The sequence below is a fragment of the Bubalus kerabau genome, chromosome 2, assembly GCF_029407905.1.
Source record: "Bubalus kerabau isolate K-KA32 ecotype Philippines breed swamp buffalo chromosome 2, PCC_UOA_SB_1v2, whole genome shotgun sequence".
Lineage (NCBI taxonomy): Eukaryota > Metazoa > Chordata > Mammalia > Artiodactyla > Bovidae > Bubalus > Bubalus kerabau.
This window is the reverse complement of record NC_073625.1, coordinates 188,823,108-188,843,309: the sequence shown is the minus strand read 5'-3', so window position 1 is coordinate 188,843,309 and position 20,202 is coordinate 188,823,108. Positions and strand designations below refer to the sequence as shown.

The 20,202-nt window shown below is 49.9% G+C and overlaps 1 protein-coding gene across 4 annotated transcripts in view; it reads right to left on the bottom strand.

Moving 5' to 3' along the window:
* Positions 1-20,202, bottom strand: part of ABCG1 (ATP binding cassette subfamily G member 1) — a 69,042-nt gene that overhangs the window by 33,923 nt on the left and 14,917 nt on the right. The gene's annotated exons all lie outside the window — the stretch shown is intronic.

Here is a 20,202-nt window from a genome sequence, read left to right as displayed (position 1 = left end):
GCAAAGAGGTGAGTCTCGGATCTCCTTGGTGGTCCAGTGGTTGGGAATCTGACTGTCAATGCAGAAGAACGTGGGTTCAATCCCTGGTTCAGGAAGCACCACGTGTCATGGGACAACTAAGCCCGTGTGCCATAATTACTGAAGCCCGCACACTCTAGAGCCCATTCACCACAAGAGAAGCCACCGCAATGAGAAGGTCATGTATCAAACTAGGGAACATCTGCATTCGGCAATGAAGACCCATCACAGCCATAAATAAATAAATATCTTGGAGGGAAAGAAAAAAGGTGACTCTCATCACAGAGAAGAGTCCTCGATGGACAGAGAGACGCTGCCTGCAGGAGAGAGAGGAATAGAACTGCCCATATTCCCCTCCACACCCCGACCCGGTCCCCTCTCAACCACCCCCAGGGTCCCCACACCCATCAGCCAGGCTCCAGGACAGAGTCTCAGATCCTGCAGTCCGTATCCTCAATGGGAGACCTCCCCTCACACAGGAATGATAAAGCACAACCCAACCACCCCCTCTAACCCCACTCCCATCTCCACACACCCAAGAGGTCAGTTTTCCAAATAAGAACCCAGACCACTGTCATCACTGACCATCTGACCACCAGGGACATCTGAAACCCCCACAGATGCCTCCTGGTCCAGTCCACCTGCAGCTACAAAGAGGGCCCTGAGCTAGTGGGGTGGGTAGGGGTGCCTTGCGCCATCTGAACATGGCTGCTGGGGATTCCATGTAGAAAGGGAGGCAGGAAGACACTGGCAAGGAGACAGCAGCTTACATGGAAATGAGGGCCAGGGGATTTCGAGCAAGTCCCCATTTCTGGGCTGTCTTTCTATTTGTTCTTTCTGCTAATGGATATTTTCCCACCATCAGCTCCTCAGCTCCTTGGCAGAGCAGGGGGTGGGGACACAGGGAGGGTGGGCACAGAAACTGACCACCTGTCCTGCCTCGTGCTGTCACCTCTGACACCACCAGTCGGCAGGAGGAGGTTCAGACCCAGGTCTTTAATCACTGGGACTCCACATGTGTATCTCCACGTTCCCCCTGCCCTGCTGCAAACAGCAAGCTCTTGGATATTTCGGGCAGCTCTTTTTAATGCTCACAACTCGAAAAGGACCACAGCAAAATCATCCAGAGGGAACACAAGGAAGGGAGAATAGGGACTTGCAGGCACCTCCTGGTTTCAGCACAGTTCATGTGTCACTGAGTGGCAAGACCCTGGCTTGTCAAGTGCTGACAACTCACATCTCAGGCCCTTTGGGAGGGGTCCGATCCCAGATCAGCCACCATCGAGCTATGGGACTTGGGCCAGCTCCCAGAAGCACCCACCGCCCGGTCTCTGGTTCCCACCTTGGGGTAGAGGTTAAGTGTCCACTCTAAACGTGAGTGGCCAGGTCACCAGCTTTACCCGAGAGGTGACACAGGGTCCTCACCTTCCTCCACAGGCTCATCCAGGAAACCCTGATCCTTTGCCCTTCCTGCCCTGTGAGCCCTGACATGACTGGTGTTAACAGAATAACATACCCAGGATACCATGACCCTCATGTAGTGAGACTGACTGCATGGAGGGAAGCACCTCTGGAGGCCATGACTGTGGGCACCAAATGCAGGCACAATTGCTCGATGGGCGCAGAGACATGGTTCCAGCAATCTTGCCAGTCCACAAGATGAGTGACAGTTAGGAGAGCAAGGGGTTTCCCTAATAGCTCAGTTGGTAAAGAATCCGCCTGCAATGCAGGAGACCCTGGTTTGATTCCTGGGTCGGGAAAATCCACTGGAGAAGGGATAGCCTATCCCATTCAGTATTCTTGGGCTTCCCCTATGGCTCAGCTGGTAAAGAATCTGCCTGTAATGCGGGAGACCTGGGTTCAATCCCTGGGTTGGTTAGATCCACTGAAGAAGGGAAAGGCTACCCATTCTAGTATTCTTGCCTGGAGAATTCCATGGACTGTATAGTCCATGGGGTCGCAAAGAGTTGGACACGACTGAGCGACTTTCACTTTCACTTTAGGAGAGCAAGAGCAAACAATGGCTGACTCCTCAAAAGCCACACCAGCTTGGGTCACCTCCATTGTTCCCTGGGCCAACATGACGCCCCCACCAGGGAGGACCCTAGGAAGTGCTCCTTGAATGACTGGTTGGATGGTGGCGATGACAGGGCTCAAACCCTGCAGACTAGGAGTTGGCAACTCATCTCTTTAAGGGCTAGATCATCAATATTTTAGGCTCTGCAGGACACACAGCCTGTCACAACCACTCAGCTCTGTGGTTTTACCACAAAAGCAGCCAGATGAAACAAACGGATGTGACAACATCCGGATGAAGCTCTACTTAAAGAACCAGGAGGTGGAGGGAGGGGTTTGGTCCCCAGGGCATTGTTGCCAGCCCTGCCCTAGGACCCTGGAGTACCAGCCATGCTACTTCTGGCCTCGTCATCCCTCTGGGAGGTTGGAGGAAGGCCAGGCAAGGAGGGGGCACAGTTCTGGGGGAGATCAGGACAGCTGGGGTGTGCCTGGGAGGAGGGCATGCACTCTACACCCAGAAGTGAAGAAGAGCACTGCCCCGAACCACAAGTTGCTCTGGAGGGCATGGGTCTCCAGAATTCTAGAATGAACCAGGCTAGGTCAGCCAGCATAGGGGTGACAGCCTGTGGGTATGCCAAGTGCTAGGAAAGCTTTGGGCTGGCTCTTCTCCCATCCCTCCCAGACTTCCCATCATGCCACCCCTGTCAGGAGTACCACCGGAGCCACAGCTTCGAGGGCCACCTGCAGGCCCCTCATCAGAAGCCCTGAAGGCAGGCACTAGCAGCTGCCCTAATCCCATGACCCTTCTTTGATAGGACGTCCCAGCCCATGTCTCCAAAGCTCACCAGGAACAGCAATGTCACCCACAAGTTGTCACGTGCCATCTATCTCTACAAGGGTCAAATCAGGAGCTGCTACAGCTGCTGACCTTCAGCGCCCACTAAAGGAGTTCAGGGTGGAGATCAGGAATACAGCATCAGTGCTCTGGGAAAAACTGGCAGAACAGGTCTTCACATAGTTAGATATTTTCAGGAGAAGATTTTTTTAAGCCTAATTCTTTTATATCCTTGTATCTAGAAAAACATTAAAATCCTTTCTGGTGATGACTGTTCCCCATGATTAGCAGAAACCTTCTGCTAAAAATATGTGGTTAATTGCATGTACTCACCTTTCACCAAAATCACATACATACTGACCTCCTCCCCTGATTCTTTGGAGCAATTTCTCGAGCTATCTGAGATGCTGTTCCCAGGCTATAGTCCTCATTTTTCCCCAAATAAAACTTAACTCATAATTGTCACATTGTGCTTTTTTTTTTTTTCCAGTTGACAGCAGAACCATGTTTAGAGCAATCCCCAACTGCAAGCCCCAGAGTAGTTTTCATGCCCAGATCTTGGAGACTAGGGGTGAAGAGAACTCTGGAGGGAGGGATGGGTGGGTGGGTGGAGGGAGGGGTGGTGGGATTCACACTTTGCCTCATTGTGGAGGTAGAATCATAATCTCCATGGATGTCCACATCCTAGCTCTTGGCATCTGTATGTTGTCTTTGTAGATGGGATTAAATGAAGAATATTTAGATCAAGAGATTATTCAGTATTACCCAGGTGTGGGGGTGAGGGTGGGGGTGGTGCATGATGGTCCAAAATCATCACAAGGGTCTTTATGAGGGAAAGAAGGAAGCAGGAGAGTCAGAGGCAGTGGCAGGAGCTATGAAGATAGATGCATAGAAAAAGAAATTTGAAGATGCTACTCTGTTGACTTTAAAGGTGGAGGAAGAGGCCATGGGACCAGGAACCAAGGTGTCTCCAGAGCGAGAAAAGGAAGGAAAGGATTCTTCCCTGAAGCCTCCAGAAGGAAAGAAGGAACACAGCCCTGCTAACACTTTAATTTTATATTCTGACCTTTGGAATTTTCAGGTAGCAAATTTGTGAGGTTTGTTTAAAAAGTTTTAAAAAATGTTTTTGACTGAACTGAAGGGCCTGCGGGATCTTAGTTCCTCAACCAGGAACTGGATCCTTACCCCCTCCAGTGAAAGTGTGGAACCCTAATCTCTGAACCTCCAGGGAAGACCCACAGATTTGTGTGTTTTTAAGCCACCGAGTTTGTAGTAATTTCCATCAGCCATGGGAAATGAACACGCCCACCCTCACACTGCCCACACCAGCAGCATCCCTGCCAGACCCAGGGGACCACTTCCCTCTGAAGATAACTCCTACATGAACATTACGGAGAAGCTATACTTCTCAGCCGGCAAACATTTACAAGAGGCAGTGTTCTGAGAAAGAATGTTCTGGAAGTGATGAGAGCTGCTGTCTTGCAGCTTTCCCAGGGGTCCTTCTCCAGTCCAAGGTCCTTCTCAGACTCTCCTGTGCAGCTCATGTGGGCACGAAGCCTGGTTACATCATCTCCAGTACAGGTTTTTTCATGATAAGTTTAAAGGAGCTGGTTATGTGCCACGCAATTAAATACGGAAAGAAAGGTAATCGGCCTTGGAGCTTCCAGTGGAGACCTTTGGAAAGGAGGGAGCACAGTGGTAGGAGGAAACCTGGGGCTCACGACTGGCTGTGCTCATGGCTAGAGAGTGGCCATGCACAGGCTTCCCACCATCTTGGCCTCAGTTTCCCATGAGGAAAGAAAAACTTAGACTTCTCCAACTGTGAGTCACGTGGGGCTGTCCTGCTGAATCAAATGTCAGCTGAGGTTAAGGGGCGGGCTCCTACCAAAACAACCAAAGGTCCTGACATAAGGGCCGGAGACATGGAATTGCATCTGCAGACACAATGCTCCCAGCAAACACTGAGGTTGAGATCACCGACCTGCAGAGCCTGGCCCAGAATCTTGTCTCAATCTGAAGCAGGTCTTTCATTTCAAAGAGATGTTTTTCAGTTGGTTCTGAACACTGACAACTAAAAAGAAACAAGGGAGCCCAAGCAGATTATAAAGGCAATAAACCTAGATCATTGTTCTCAAGTGGATGTGTGCCTTCAATTATTTTTTAATGGTAACATTTTGCACAGCAGACTCACAGAACCGTCAAGCGACACATTTTCTAGGTCTGCCAAACAAAACTTGCGTAACCCCAGGGCATTGCCTCATGCCACACACATCAGTGATCCCCCACTGCCCAGAACTGAGCTCATTGACTGCATATTTTCTCTGCTGAGAGGTAGAGACATAGGCAGACATTCCTACTCAATGGATGACAATTAATGTCGATATCATGGGATGCGAAAATTACAGCAATCAAAGGACTGTCTGACCTGGTGAGCATGGAATCCTTCTGTATCCTTCTCCATGCTTGGGAACCAGGAAGGGGAAATGGGATGAATGATGGGAGAGGGAAGTGGGGTAGGGGGAGACACAGAGAAGGCATGTGTGGGCTAGAGGGGCTGCCTCGGTGGCTCAGGAGAGGACGAGTCGTGTTCTGATTGGTCAGTCACCTCTGGAAGAGAGTGTAAAGGTTCCCTGTACTTGCCAGTGTTATCCAGTGTGCCTGACTGCAGGGAGCAATTCAGCCCATAGCACAAGCTCCATCATCTTCGAAATCTCCTTTGCTGGCGTGATGACTTCACTCACTCCTGCCATTCAGGGAGGCATCTGTGGACTGCAGGGATTTCAGTGGCCAGTTCAATCACACCCTTAAGTGTGTGAGATTCATCTTGACCACAGATTGAAACACATTACAGTTTCTGGAGTGCTGGATCCAGTGTGGGAGGCAGTGCGCACAGTGGGCAGGCAGCCCGAGTGAGAGGTCTGTCAGAGTCTGGATGTCCATGCATTGTCTTTCTCAGGGTCACTATCTTGTCCTCACGCTGCCTTGCCACAAGCTTTGGGATGAGGCTGCCTAGAGGAGCAGGATAGATGGAGGGTCCCAGGTCATCCATCCCCAGCACCCAGGAAATACTAGCACATGTCCTGCTAACTCTGCATCTCTCTTCATCAGCCCTGTGTCTCTTTAATGATAACTCCATAAACAACAAGGAATAATTCAGACCAGATGCTGGAAAATACTTCTGCAGAGCCGCCAGCCCCATGGTCCCCAATATCACTGTCTTCCTGGAGCTTTGAAAGCTATTCTGATGGAGTTGGTCTGGCCCCAGTGGCCCCTCCACCACCCTGGAGCTCAGCCCCTAGTTTGCGGTGTGACCAGGACAAGTTGCTTCAGCTTCCTAGACTCATTTCCTTACCTTGACCTTCAGGGTGTTTGTGAAGACAGAACAAGATCATGTGCTTGAAGGGCATCCAGAGGAGGTGGGGCGCCCTTCCAGCAGGCAGGGGCTGCAGCTGCAACAGGCACAAAACGCACCCGGTGAGCCGCAAGCCACCCGACAGTGACCTTGTCACCTGAAGACGGACAGCTGGGCCGCCATCCTCATTCACGTAGACTGAGGACCCTGTGTGCATCCCAGTGCATCTGCAGGGAAGGGGCACCCAAAAGAGCATCCACCCCACGGTTAACATTCTGGGCCTGGTTGCTCAAGCCTGTGATCATTTTCAGTGAGCCAGAGCCCACTCTTGGAATGCTCCAGAAAGCCTCTAAAGGCTGCTAGGTACAGAGCCCGGTCAGCCCCTGTGAAGAGGAACCTTGACCTCAGCCTCCCTGGGAGCAGGCCTGCCTCTGTTTACACTGTGAGAACTGCTGATTCTCAGTGGGTTAGGGTCCCAGACAACACAGCTGGCACACTGCAGTGACATCATTTCCTGTCGCCAGGCTCTATGGGTCATCGGGAATGACAGCCCCCTGGAGCCAGGACTCCTGGGCTGGGTGCTCAGAGCAGCTGTGATATCAAGAGAACAATGTACTATGCACCTCCAACATGCACACACACACACACACATGCACACACCACATGCACGCATGTGTACACACACCGTGTGCACACACATACCATGTACACAGGGCACAGACACCGTGTATACACATATGTACACACACCAGGTACACACATGCCATACATGAGTGTGTATACACATCATGTGCATGCATCATGTAAAACACATATACACATATCCCATGTACACACATGTACACATCCCATGTATATACATGTGTACACACACACCATGTATATACACATACCACATGTATATACACTATATCATGTACTATACACTACACCATGGATATATACACACCATATACACACACACCATTCACATATACAGCATGTACACACACCCCATGTACACACAAACCATATACTCACATACCATGTCCACACCCACCATGTACACGCACACACCATGTGCACACACATACCATGTACACACACACACCATGTACACACTGTGTGCACGCACACTATATACATGCATATACCATGCACACACACAGTGTGTGCACACACACACTATGTACACACACATACCATATACACACACACACCATGTACACACACTCCCGTGTTGCACAGTTGGTCAGTACAGAAGCTCACTGGCAGAGGAGCCCCTGCCCCAGTGCAGACAGTGGCTGTCACACCTGCCTGTCAGGCATGAGGCAGCTCTCCATCACTGCAGTATTTTTATCCTTCTAAAAGCAGAACTGATCTTTTTCACAAGCTTCTAAACCTGCTAGAACATTGAAGAAAAAAATCCTTCCGATGACTTAAATTATGCCAAAAGCACTGATAAGGGTGCCAAATAAGCTCCAAGTATCACATCAACCTCAAACTGAAATCAACACCCAAGGACCATTTCTGCACCCAAGGTCGTGACTTTCCTCTAGATGCCAATGTTGACAAGAGGAGCCCGGCTACACCCCTCCCCACCTTCCCTCCTCCCCTTTCCTTCCCCGTCAGTCTGGTCTTGGGCTTCAAAGGGACTCATGGTGAGAACAGACTGCCTTGCTCTCCAGACCCTCTTCCTCCCTCTTTAAGTATGCTCAAGGCAAAAAGTACAAGGTCCGTGTTCCCAGACACTGATGACATTTCCTCCTTAACCCTGCCTGCGTCTCACCCTAATTCCCAAGGGTCAGCTCATCAGTGCCTCACTTTTCCTTCAGTTCAGTTCAGTCGCTCAGTCATGTCTGACTCCTTGTGACCCCATGGGCTGCAGCACACCAGGCTTCCCTGCTCATCACCAACTCCCGGAGCTTGCTCAAACTCATGTCCATTGAGTTGGTGATGCCATCCAATCATTTCATCCTCTGTCACCCCCTTCTCTTCCTGCCTTCAATCTTTCCCAGCATCAGGGTCTTTTCCAATGAGTCAGTTCTTCACATTAGGTGGCCAAAGTATTGGAGCTTCAGCTTCAGTATCAGTCCTTCCAATGAATATTCAGGACTGATTTCCTTATTAAGTACTTTTTCTTATTAAGGGGCAAAGCTACACCCACCACTCAGACCTCTTTCTTCTTGTTTTTTGCATCTGAAGTAAAAGGGGACTTTTTATGCTCACAACAATAACAGGAACCAGGCCTGGGAAACTGGACCTAAAAACGTCCAAATGGACCTAACCACATGTGAGAGTTTCTGAGTCTGGGGGAAGGGACTACTTGTAAAATGAGGACATTATCGTTCATTCTCGAACTGTGCAAACAGCACATCTTCATCTGCCACCCCCAGTGGGTGTCATGGCAGGAAGTCCATTCTGCCTTCGGAACAGCTGCTCGAATGGTCAGGCTGTGAACACTGACCCCTGGGCTTTAAGCAGGTGCTCCACTCTGGAAGTCAACCAGGCAACAGACGAGGTGGAAAGTTTTCTGGACAGTTTCCCCAGGGCATGACTTTAAGAGGCTTAAAATGGTCCCCTGGCCACAGCTCAGCAATGCTCTTCATCCTTGTTTCCTCAGAACCTCTCCCTGCATCAGCATCCTAATCTCCCTCCTGCTTTGGGGTCTCTGTCATTCTGCCTGCTCCGGCCCCCAGCATCCCAATGCCCTGAACCTCAGCAGAAGCGGCCCCTAGCCCTCCTGTCTGCATGGGTTCTGAATTTTGGTGGGCGGTTACCACATCAGTAAATATGCAAAATGCTGCTCTGTGTCCATAAGCATCCCAAAGAGCCGCCCATAGCTTCCTCTCACCCCCGACTCCACAAGGTTGGGAAATCCACCAACTTAAGAGGCACTCCCACAACACAGGGCTGTTTGCCCGTCCTTCAAAGCCCAGCCACTCGGCGGACAGTGACAAGTCAGGGGCCACTTGACAGAGTCACTGAAATGCAGTATCCTGTTTGTGTTCCCCAGAGAAAAGTCACAGCACCAAGGCTGGTGCCCAGCTGCTGCAATGTGGGCTCCTGGCTTGGGGACAGTGGGGTGTTGACTGCACCTGCCTCGTGGGTCCCATCAGATGGAAGTCTCTCTTCCTACTGTGGATGGCTGGCGGTCGGGGGGCAGGGGGCTCTTCATTGGGGGCGGAGCTCACTGTAGTGAACTGTGTCCCAGGCCTTGCTGAGCTGAGTCCAGCATGGTTCTGGCTTACTCTCCACCCTCCACGGGGGCTGGGTTGCTCTCCCCACATGGGCACCTGCACATCCCTGCTCTGGTCTTATGACCTGCTCTGAGCACCTGCCATGGCAGACACTGGGGTCTTGGCTCCTCACCCATGTTCCTGGCTGACAGGCCCTCACCCACCCTTGAATCTCCCGCTGGAGCAGCCCTTGATTCAGGGCAGAGTAGGCGTACTCCCTGGGGACGAGCTGCCCCCAGGCTGGGATCTAGGTTTAGAGGTGTCTTCTGCTGCTTCTCACAGGCCCAGCTACATTGGTCTCCAAAAGCCACTGTCACATGCAGGCACGTGGGGACTTTGGAAAAGGCAGAGCACATAGGCAGCAGCCCCAGCACAGAAGTCCCTTCCCCTGCCGCCTCCAAACAGTGGCCCCCAAACCTCACTCACTGCCACCACCACCTGGCCTGGGATGACATCAAAAGTTGACCTTCCCTCCAGTGACTTCCCAAACCGTGGCCCTGGAGTGAGTTAAAATCCAAGCATGAGTGTGAGTCGCTCTGTCATGTCCAACTCTTTGTGACCCTATGGACTGTAGCCCTCCAGGCTCTTCTGTCCATGGGATTCTCCAGGCAAGAATACTGAAGTGGGTTGCCACGCCCTCCTCCAGGGGAGCTTCTCAATTCAGGGATTGAACCCACATCCCTACATGTCTCCTGCATCGGCAGGCTAGTTCTTTACCACTAGCACCACCTGGAAAGCCCCATGAGTATGAATTAGTTTGATTCTCACCACAGCCCTGTGTGGTACAGACTTCAATACCCCCATTTTACAGAAAAGAAAATTGAGGCACAGAGAGCTAAAATAACTTTCCTAGGGTACCATGACTACCAGGTGGGAGGCCAGAATGTAAACCAAGCAATGGGCTGCTCGCCTAATTCTTTGCTGGAGATGACAAGTTGGTGAGGTTTAAGAAAGAAAAATAAATGAAGACACACGTCATGCCACTCCTGAGCTCAACCATCTGGAATTGTACTATCCCCTTATTTTTGTCTCTATTGTATGACATTTGTATTTATCCTTAAATAAGTTTGGTAAGTTTTCCACGGTTTTGGAATTTATATAAATGTGTCATAATGTGTGTTCCAAGAATTGCCCCTTCTCCAGCTCCACTTTTTATTATTATTATTTATTTATTTTTGGCTGTGCTGGGTCTTCGTTGCTGCGTGGGCTCTCTTCTCTAGTTTCGGTAAGCAGGGGCTACTCTCTGGTTATGGTGTGCAGGCTTCTCCTTGAGGTGACTGCTCTGGCTGTGGAACGCAGGCTCTGGGTGGTCAGGCTGCAGTAATTGCAGCTGCTGGGCCCCAGAGCACAGGCTCGATAGTTGTGGTGGATGGGCTTAGTTGGTCCATCTGATTATCTGATTTTTTGGCACCCCACTCCAGTACTCTTGCCTGGAAAATCCCATGGATGGAGGAGCCTGGTAGGCTGCTGTCCATGGGGTCGCGAATAGTCAGATACGACTGAGCGACTTCACTTTCACTTTTCACTTTCATGCATTGGAGAAGGAAATGGCAACCCACTCCAGTGTTCTTGCCTGGAGAATCCCAGGGACAGGGGAGCCTGGTGGGCTGCCGTCTATGGGGTCCCACAGAGTCGGACACGACTGAAGTGACTTAGCAGTAGCAGTAGCAATCTGGTTACATGAGGCTTTGATATTGACAGCAGGATCATCAGTATCTCAGTCAGAACAAAATGAATACATGCACGTAAGATACAAATTTAGACGTGGCAGTAATAGCACTGGACCGCAAAAGCTGGTTTATCTCAAACCAAAGGTCTTTCAACCTGGGCTTCCTCATCTATAAAATGAGAAGACTGGACCATTGCAATCTTTAATAGCTTTTCCTAACTTGGAAAAAATACTCATGTATCAATACGATCACACGAGGGTGCACTTGTAAATACACGCACTAATATATGTACCTGCTATTGCATATTGAAATGTCATTTCTTCTCTCTGCAAGGCAAATTGATGAAAAAGAAACTCAAAAGCTCAAGGCATGGCATTCATCCCTTTATGTCAGTGAGGAAAAGCTGTGACTGATGATTCTTCTCGTAGCCAAGCAGCTCTGTTTACTGCCTTTGAACTGCGCTGAGCTTCATCTATGAAAATATTCAGTCGTAGGTAAATCATTAGGACAGTTTTATTGTTTTGCCAATATCTTAGGTGAAAACTGTCTCGATAGCAGTAATTCCTTTCAAAGCTATTTTATGTCCATTGATGACTATTTTCCCTCAAGAAACAGCCCCTGTAAAAGTCCCCACCTTTATTTCTCTGAAGTGCCTGGATGGCAAATTCAGTGCTGCCCCCTTGAAAGTCTGGGAGCTGACAGGAGAGCCCATGGGGTGTCCAGAGGTGGGTGGGGCAGTGATGTCTGCCTCCTGGCCCTCAGTCCCTGTCCCCACCACCCAGAGCTGCTGCCTCCCCTGGTGACAGGTGTTGGAACGCTCCGGCCCAGGGCCACGTCCTGGATCTTATTCTGGGCCATTCCATGGAGGAGAGACAGGCAAGGTGTCTCGTCTGTCTCACTAGCACTTTCCCCGCCTTGAGCTCCATCTGCTGGCCATCAGATCTCCACCAAGATGTGGAGGTGCGTTTGAGAAAGGGAGGCACTCAGGAACAGGGAAAACGCCAAGTTGCCTGGATTCCCCCAGAGGTTGTCCAGTGAGCTCAGTACCCACTTGCCAGGCCTCCTACCCACTGAGCCTCTCCCATCCTTGCCTCGACAGGACTCCGCCTGCCTGTCCAACTCTGCTCTGCCTGCTGGGCCTCTCCATGCCTCCCTCCCATGAGGGCAGGCTCGTCTTTGCTCCTGCTTTGCCATCCTCCTGTCCCCTGGCTGGCCATGTCATGTGCAGCAGACTGCAGGATGTGTGGCCCAGCTCACAAACGAGAGGACCCCAGTGTTCATGAGAGCACCCTGTCCAAGCAGTCCTCTCGTGAAGCAAATCAGAATAAAGACATCCTGCTGCCCTCACCAGCTTTTCCCTTTATCTGGCCCAAACACCTAAAGTCAACTGGAGAAGAATGCAATTTCCAGTGGCTTTGTAATTTTTATGACTACAAAACCCCCAAACCAACATCTTCCTTATGAATCAGGCTTCTACACAAGCTAACGGAAAGCGTCAAGCTTTTACATAAATCCTGTTTTCTTTGGTTCTTCCACTGGACTTTTTGATCCTGAAGTTGGCTTTATCCTACACCTTCTGGTACAAAGCACAGGATGTCCGCAATTCAATGGAAGAGGCCCAGAGACAGTCCCAGGGGACACACTTCTGACACTCAGCTCCTGGGATAAGGCTGAACTGCAGGAGGCACCTGGGGTTAGAGCTGGGCCAGTGAAGGGGGATCTGGGACCTGCCAGGCATGGGGTTGTCTTCCTCAGGGTTCACCCTCAGCCAGTGAGTCGTGAGATAATGAAGCCCACACTGCTGGCTTCCCCTCCCCTTCCCAGGATGACTTTCTCCAAGTCTCAAGTTCCTCCAATAAGTTTGGGGTTTTCTCTGCCTCTGGCCAACCACCATATGAAAGTGCTTCACCAGGGGTAAAGGTCACAGCGCTCAGCAGGTGTTTTCCAAGTTCGTTGCAGAGTCAGTTGTTTTGTGTCAGGGGAATGGGGCTCTGTTCAGCACAGAGGCAAGAAGGTCTCCCACCACTCAGCTCACACTCCAACCACTAGGACACTTGCGTGCTCCAAGTAGAATTTTTAAAATTCGTAAACTATGATCCTTGCAATTCAGAATCTGCCATCTGGGAGACCAGGAAGAGGCTCCAGTTCTTTGCCAAAAAGAGAATGAGGACTGCGAAGTAAGACAATGCCGCCTATTAGACCGTGGCGACACGGTGCACGAGAGACAATCAGGCCTTTCAGATGCGCTGACTGATGGGCAAATCAGTAACTGCATTGGCTGCCCGTGTTCCCTGACTGGTTGCTGGAGCTGTTGCAGAGGATGGTGGACATGTTGACCTTATTCTGCGGTGACCGGTATCACTAAGAACAAAATACCCAGAGAAGGGCTCGGGCAGGCCCACGTAGGCACCCGCACCAGGAGGGTTTCTTAGAAGCCTATCTGGCTCCTTTGCACTCTCCCCAGCAGGCAAGTCTGTGAATAGATGACTGAGGCTCTGTGGGACATCCTCCATACAATGGAATCATTTATGAAACAGTGTAAAATTACCTGGAAAATCCCATGGACGGAGGAGCCTGGTGAGCTGCCGTCTATGGGATCGCACAGAGTCGGACATGACTGAAGCGACTTAGCAGCAGCAGCAGCAGCATAAAATCACCAAAGCCTATGGATTTTCAAGTTCCACCCAGAAACACAGCTCTGATGTGTCCCCCTTTCAGTTCCTGGTGAGCTCACTGATGTTATGTATAGCAAGAAGGCCCACTTTGCCCAGGGTTTCATGAAGCCGGTGGCCCAAGCCAGTGGTCCAGCTCATATTCCAAGAGGCCGGCACTTCTGAATGTGGGCAGGCCTCTCAGAACAAGTCCTCAAGCGTCAGAGTCATGAAACTCCCGGAGATCCACGTGCTCCTTCCTGGCAGGTCCAGACACCTGGGCCCCCGAGTCCCTCTGGAAAGTCTGCCTATGTGGCCACCCCAATGCTCCCCCGACCCCTGTAGTGCTGACAAAGTCCCAGAGCAGCAGATTGATCCTGCACTGCCCTGCCCAAGTGAGTGCGGGATCCATTTGTCACAACAGTCTGCTGTCCACAAAGATCTGCAGCAGGTTTAATCTGGGCCAGGCCTGAATCCTACTGCAGGCTCTGCTCCCACAGCCTCCAAGCTCCTTGGATTTCTCTCTGATGACACTGGCTCATTCTCTGTGTAAACAATGCTCCAGGGCACAAGCAGGCAGGAAGTAAACAATTTAACCTTTAGAGTGTATAGATAACCAATGGGAATTTGCTATATGATTCAGGGAACTCAAACAGGGGCTCTGTGACAATCTAGAAGGGTGGGATGGGGAGGGATGTGGGAAGGAGGGGACATGGGTGCATCAATAGCTGATTCTTCTTGATGTATGACAGAAAACCACAAAATTCTGTAAAACAATTATTCTTCAATTAAAAAAAATAAATAAAGTTGAAAAAAAATGCCCCTCGGCCAGGGAGGTCAACGGATCTTTTGACTGGACGCAGAACAAACAGAAGGAGCCTGGGGTCCAGACAGGATCCCAGGGTCCTCCCAGAAACTCTGAACTTGTCACTCACGCTTCTCCAACCAGGATTTCCCTGTTGATGACCTGGAGACCAGGCCTGACAAAGTGATGGGGACTCACTTGGCAAGGCAGGTCACACCACAGCCACCCTCCTCTGGGAGGCTGCTAGTGGGCCCTCACAGCCCAAGACGGGGACACAGGGCTGAACTCGCCCTCTCACTCGAGACTTACAGCCTCGTGACCTCAGGAAGGCCCCAAATGTTTCCCTGCTCCTCCCTCATACCCAAGAAACGTTCAGCTAAGTTGACGTCCACCAGCTGTACAGTGTCTTCACTTTTTTTTATTTCTAAAGTCTCAGATTTTACCCCCAACTTACTTTTAGAATGATAACCAAAGGCTCTGATCCATCCTATGACCTCTGGGCTATGAATATTTAATTATATCCCATATAATCCCATTCATAACTACTGTGAAAAAAGTGAAAGTCACTCAGTTGTATCCGACTCCTTGCCACCCCATGGACTGTAGCCTGCCAGGCTCCTCTGTCCATGAATTCTCCAGGCAAGAATCCTGGAGTGGGTTACCATGCCCTCCTCCAGGCTTAAGGACATGTAGCATTCACAAGGACTGTAGCTACTGTTTATTAAATACTGCACATTGGGCACAGATCTTCACCTATATCAAGTTATTTGGTTCAATAACATGGGTATTATTACCAATAATCCCTTTTCACAGGGAGGTTAAGTAACTCACCCAGATGCCCAGCTGGAGTAGGGTAGGTTTTGAACCCAGACTCTGACTCTTGAGGCCACATCCCACCCTCAACCCCTTCTCTGCTGAGCACAAGCTACTAAAAGGCACTAGAATGGGAATCATTTTATTAAAATAAACAAGAGAGAAAGAAGGAAAATTTTAACTAAGCCCAATGGCACCCGACTCTGGTACTCTTGCCTGGAAAATCCATGGACGGAGGAGCCTGGTAGGCTGCAGTCCACGGGGTCGCTGGGAGTCAGGCATGACTGAGCGACTTCACTTTCACTTTTCACTTTCATGCATCGGAGAGGGAAATGGCAACCCACTCCAGTGTTCTTGCCTGGAGAATCCCAGGGACGGGGGAGCCTGGTGGGCTGCTGTCTATGGGGTCGCACAGAGTCGGACATGACTGAAGCGATTTAGCAGCAGTAGCAGCAGCATGTAACACAGAAAACTAACCAAAGTGATCCACGGACCACAACCTTGTCTAACTCAATGAAACTATGAGCCATGCAGTGTAGGGCCGGGGACAATAAAGGACAGACAGTATGGACCTAATAGAAACAGGAAATATTAAGAAGGGGTGTAAAGAATACACAGAAGAACTATACAAAAAAGATCTTAATGACCCAGATAACCACGATGGTGTCATTACTCACCTAGAGCCAGACATCCAGGACTGTGAAGTCAACTGAGCCTTAGGAAGCATCACTATGAACAAAGCTAGTGGAGGTGATGGAATTCCAGCTGACCTATTTCAAATCCTAAAAGATGATGCTGTGAAAGTGCTACACTCAATATGCCAGCAAATTTGGAAAACTCAGCAGTGGCCATAGCACTGGAAAAGGTCAGTTTTCATTCCAATCCCAAAGAAAGGCAATGCCAAAGAATGCTCAAACTACCGCACAATTGCACTCATCTCACACACTAGTAAAGTAATGCTCAAAATTCTCCAAGTGAGACTTCAACAGTACGTGAACTGAGAACTTCCAGATGTTCAAACTGGATTTAAAAAAGGCAGAGGAACCAGAGATCAAATTGCCAGCGTCCGTTGGATCACAGAAAAAGCAAGAGAGTTCCAGAAAAACACCCACTTCTGCTTTATTGACTATGCCAAAGCCTTTGACTGTGTGGATCACAACAAACTGTGGAAACTTCTGAAAGAGATGTAAATACCAGACCACCTGACCTGCCTCCTGAGAAATCTTTATGCAGGTCAAGAAGCAACAGTTAGAACCGGACATGGAGCAACTGACTGGTTCCAAATTGGGAAAGGAGTACATCAAGGCTGTATATTGTCACCCTGTTTATTTAACTCGTATGCAGAGAATATCATGCGAAATGCCAGGCTGGATTAAGCACAAGCTGGAATCAACACTGCCAGGAGAAACATCAATAAGCTCGGTATGCAGATGACAACACTCTTATGGCAGAAAGCGAAGAGGAACTAAACAGCCTCCTGATGAAAGTGAAAGAGTAAAAACGACGGCTTAAAATTCAACATTCAAAAAACTAAAATCACGGCATCTAGTCCCATCACTTCATGGCAAATAGATGGGGAAACAATGGAAATAGTGACAGACTTTATTTTCTTGGGCTCCAAAATCACTGCAGATGTTGACTGCAGCCATGAAATTAAAAGACACTTGCTCCTTGGAAGAAAAGCTATGACCAACCTAGACAGCATATTAAAAAGCAGAGACATTACTTTGCCAACAAAGGTCCATATTGTCAAAGCTATGGTTTTTTCAGTAGTCATGTATGAATGTGAGAACTGGACCATAAAGAAAGCTGAGCGCCAAAGAATTGATGCTTTTGAACTGTGATGTTGGAGAAGACTCTTGGGAGTCCCTTGGACTACAAGGAGATCAGACCAATCAATCCTAAAGGAAATCAGTCCTGAATATTCATTGGAAGGACTGATGCTGAAGTTGAAGCTCCAATACATTGGCCACTTGACTCAAAGAACTGACTCATTGGAAAAGATCCTGATGCTGGGAAAGACTGAAGGCAGGAGGAGAAGGGGATGACAGAAGATGAGATGGTTGGAATGCATCACTAACTTGATGGACATGAGTTTGAGCAAGCTCCAGGAGTTGGTGATAGCCTGGCGTGTTTCAGTCCATGGGGTTGCAAAGAGTCAGACATGACTGAACAACTGAACCGAACTAAAGCCCTATGTAATAAATAATAATTCAGTTCACCTTAACTTCCTTATTACACATTAACTCAAAATTACTCTAAAGGAAGGAAAATGCCTTTTCCACAAAACTACAGCCAATGGGATTTCATGTTAAATATCTGCAAACCCAAGAACAGCATTTATGCGCTGGTCATGCATGGCCACACAGAGACTGGGCTCACCACCAATGCCCCTGTGGCTGCCAGTCAGAGCAGAAGCCCATGACTAGACAGCCTGCCCTCTCATACCATTTAGGACAGAACCATTTTCTGGACAGGCCAATATGTAGGTCTTTAGAAATAGGAAACCCACAAGCTTCTTTGCAGGTCTTAATGGGGACTCCGGTGAAATGTGAAACTAAATATAAGGGCTTTCCACTTTTCAACCAGCTTCTGGACATAATCTGTTCTTGTGTTGGCAATAAGCCCTATTATTGGTTATAATGAGGGAATAATTCAGCTATCATAAATGTGCACTTCCTTCTTTTTCCAAAGGTTTTCCACACACCTCACCAGCAGCACTCAGGAAACCATAAGAGAGAATTTATTGCATAACAACTACCCACCACCATTTCTGATTCCTGTATCCCACCTTCAGGTCAGCAAGTCCTGGTGCTTGAGAGCTACACTCTCTAGGTAGGTTTACAAAAACGTCAACTCTACAGTCACAAAATCAAACAACCAACCAAGTAAAACCCAAGGCTATGAGAACAGCTATTAACTCTCCATTTCCTTGTGTTTGGTCAAGAACCATATAAATGATGGTGCTGAATGTTTCGTGTGTGTGTGTGTGTGTGCCCAGTCTTTGCAGACCCATGGACTACAGCCTGCCAGGCTCCTCTGTCCATGGAATTTTCCAGCCAAGAACACTGGAGCAAGTTGCCAAGCCCTTCTCTAGGAGATCTTCCCAACCTAGGAATCAAACCCACATCTCTTTAGTCTCCTGCATTTGAAACGGGATTCTTTACCACTATCACCACCCAGGAAGCCCTGAATGTTTCATAACTCACCTAAATTCAGCACAGAGGAACCAAACTGGCCAGGTGTCCAGGGAAGGCCCTGGTCCTCAGGGAGGGGCAAAGCATGGCACCTCTGCTTCTACCAAGGCATCTCTGGCCTTCAAGGCTCTGGAATGGAGCCCAACTTGTAGATCATGTTTATATTTATGATCACATGAATGGATTCACACACAATGTACACGTGTATGCTCCAGGAAGCACACATAAAGTTCAGCTGCTGTTTCTCCTCACAAACCCACCCAGGGTGGAAGTGAGTCACCAGGGAGTGGGGAGCAGCAGCCTGGGAGCTGACACTCTGGATTCCAGCCCCCTTACTCAATCTGCCCCTTGGATTCCTAAGCAGAACCTCAGGATTCCAAGAACCACCCTGCTCATTTTAAAACGCTGACTGCTCAGTCTGCCCGGCCCAAAGCAGGAGGCCCTGCTTCTCACTGTCTCACCTACAGGGTGAATCTAAAACAAAGCAAAACAAGAATGATTCACAAGGATTCGGATGTGGGTGTCTCACAGGAAACTCGCGCACCTGGCCTCATGGCCCTACCTTCCACTTTCAACAGAAGTCCGGAAAACTCATGAAGCTTCCCCATTCTGAGGAAAGCCTCGAGGAGGAAGACACTACACAAGGAAGCCAGCCAGTTTCCCTCAAGATGGTCTTTCTAAATATCTATGTGCTATTTCTATCCCAGTGAAGTCTCCCAATTATGCTTAAATAGACATCAAAATAATAATCATGGGTAAAAAGGAATCCCATTCATCGGATGCATGTTAGTGACGTCTCCAGGGTAAAATTAGGCTATGGAAAGGTTCTCTGATTTTCTAGGCCCAGGTGTTTGTCGGATTTGGTCTGGAGCCGTGTGGCACTCAGGCTCGGCATCCGATGTGCACAGGGCAGGGTCTGGGGAGGGCGGCCCGGTCCGCTCAGAGAGGCCGCAGCATCCGGACCTAGCAGCTTGGCATCCTCTGTTCGCGCTTAGCAACAGCTACCGCTTAGCTACAGCGCCCGGCGGGCAGCCAAGCACGGCGCCGCCGCCGAGGTTACCCGCGAGCGTTGACCGGTAGTAACCTCGGCGCGGGCGGCGGCGGCGGCAGGTGGCCTTTGCGCATGCGCAGCGGAGCGCCCCTGCCCAGCCCGCACCTACGCGAGCGCGCGCTTGAGAGGCCGGCCAGTGCTCTTCTCTTCCAACCATTCAGAATGTAGGGTTCCCGACGTGCACGAAAACCACCAGGCAGCCTCCGCCGGACCCTCAACCATATCTACAACTGAAAGCAGGTGTGTCCCCGCCACTTGGCAGGGACAGTGCAAACGTCACCCAGGGCCCCAGGCCTGCAGAGTCAGCATCCGCCCCGGTGGAAAAGACAAGGGTTTTTTACTCCATTTTAAAAGCCGGGCAAGAGCCCTGTTGGCGGGCCGGCCAGGGCCTCGCTTTCCCCAGAGCCGCCCTGGACGGGGGCCCGGGGTAGAAGTGTGGAATAGGGAGAAGGGGTTGTGGGGGTTGGGATTGGCCCCAATGAATTCGCTCCTTGGAGACAAGCCAGCCTGGTCACCCTTGGAAGGAAGGTCAAGGTGAAGGACAGGTGGCCCAAGAACCCCATCCTGGAGGGCACA